A 1,399-nucleotide genomic window follows, 5' to 3' on the forward strand; every position below is an offset into this window, starting at 1 on the left:
AGATGCAGACAGGGAGGTGGAATAAGGGATATCACTGCTCATGTCAGAGAGATTTTGGCTAAAAGCAGAGAATACCAGAAAAAATGTTTAACTGTGCTTTACCAACTACACAAAGCCTTTCAATTATGTGGATCATAACAAGATATGGACATCATTGCAGAGACTGAGTACTCTCAAATAATTAATTGTGCTCATGAGGAACCTGCATATAGAACAAGAGGCAGTCATTCAACCAGAACAAGGAGACATTGAATGGTTTAAAATTGGGAAAGGTGTGCCAGGTTTGCATTCTTTCACCATACTTATTCAGTCTGTATACTGACCAAGTAATTCAATAAGCTGGACTATATGAAGAAAAATGTGGCATAAGGGCTGGAAAAAGACTCATTAACCTGTGATATACAGATGACACAACCTTGCTTGCTGAAAGCCAAGAGGACTTTTTGGAAGTCTAAGGAAGACCATAGAAGAATTGATGCATTTGAGATACGATGTTGCAGGAGAGTATTAAAAGTACCATGGACTGTCAAAAGAACAAACAAATCTGTGTTGGAAGAAATAAACCCAGAATGCTCCTTAGAAGTCAGGATGGCAAGACTTAATCACTCATACTTTGGGCATGTTATCAGGAGGGACCAGTCCCTGGAGAAGGACATCATGTTTGGTAAAGTGGATGCTCATTGAAAAAGAGGAAAATTTCCAATGAGATGGATTGGCACAGTGACAGCAACAATGGGCCCAAATGTAGCAATGAATGTGAAATTGATGCAAGATTGGTCCGCATTTTGTTCTGTTGTGTGTAAATCTGCTGATGGCTTCACTGGTGAGTTCTACCAAACATTCAGGGAAGAGCTGTTACCAATTCTATTCAAATTATTCCAGAATACAGAGGAGGATGGAAAACTTCCTAATACATTTTATGAAGCAAGCATAACCCTCATACCCAAACTAGTGAAGGACATCACCAGGAAAGAAAATTATAGATCAGTATCCCTCATGAACATAGATACTAAAATTCTCAATAAAATCCTAGCCAACAGAATCCAGCAGCACATCAAAAAGGTAATACATCATGATCAAGTGAGATTCATATCAGGGATGCAAGGATGGCTCAACATTAGAAAAAGGATCAATGTAATCCAGCATATAAAAAAGAAAAATGAAAAAGAATCACATGATCGATTGATGCAGAAGAGGTATTTGACAAAATCCAACATTCATTCCTGATAAAAACACTCAACAAAATAGGAATTGAAGAGAAATTCCTCAACATAATTAAGAGCAGATATACAAAACTAACAGCCTATATTACTCTCAATGGAGAGAAACTGAAAGCATTCCCTCTGTGCACAGGAACCAGACCATGGTGCCCTTTGTCACCACTCCTATTCAATATTGT

The sequence above is a fragment of the Chrysochloris asiatica genome, unplaced genomic scaffold (assembly GCF_000296735.1).
Source record: "Chrysochloris asiatica unplaced genomic scaffold, ChrAsi1.0 scaffold00058, whole genome shotgun sequence".
In the NCBI taxonomy this organism is placed as follows: domain Eukaryota; kingdom Metazoa; phylum Chordata; class Mammalia; order Afrosoricida; family Chrysochloridae; genus Chrysochloris; species Chrysochloris asiatica.